Source organism: Octopus bimaculoides, chromosome 1, assembly GCF_001194135.2.
Source record: "Octopus bimaculoides isolate UCB-OBI-ISO-001 chromosome 1, ASM119413v2, whole genome shotgun sequence".
Lineage (NCBI taxonomy): Eukaryota > Metazoa > Mollusca > Cephalopoda > Octopoda > Octopodidae > Octopus > Octopus bimaculoides.
Window position 1 is genome coordinate 28,180,853 of NC_068981.1, and position 701 is coordinate 28,181,553.

A 701-nucleotide genomic window follows, 5' to 3' on the forward strand; every position below is an offset into this window, starting at 1 on the left:
ACAGAGAGAGATAGATACATTTCTTTTATTAGCCACACAGGGCTCAACACAGATGGGACAAATACAATGTAGAGCTTTTCTTTTTGCGAGGGGGAAGGAGAGAAAGAGAAAGAAAAAGGGGGGGGTCGATCAAAAAAGATCGTAGGAAAGAAAAAGGGGGGGGGAGCTCGATCAAAAGGGATCGAGAAAAAAAAAGTCTGTTGTGTGGCATTATTCTGTAGTAATGCCCTTATATAAATATAGATAGATAGACAGATAGATAGATAGGTAGACAGATAGATAGATAGATAGATAGATAGATAGATAGATAGACAGATAGATAGATATCAAGTACCTGAATGGAAGGTATACTCATGCATGCCTAGATATATTTCCATATGAATATACAAATGAGTGTGTGCAAGTACAGATTTAAACATGATATATATAGTAACAAAATTATACAAATTATAGTTCCCGATTTAGGGAAACAGGCCAACCGTTTTCTGAAGAGGGGAATAGTCGATACCATCGACCCGAGTACTTCACTGGTATTATATTATATACACAAATATATGTGTGTACCTATCTATCTATCTATCTATCTCTCTATTTAGCTATCTTCAACACACACACACACACATGTGTGTATGTATATATGTATGTACGTGTATGTATATATATATATATATATATATATATATATATATATATATATATAT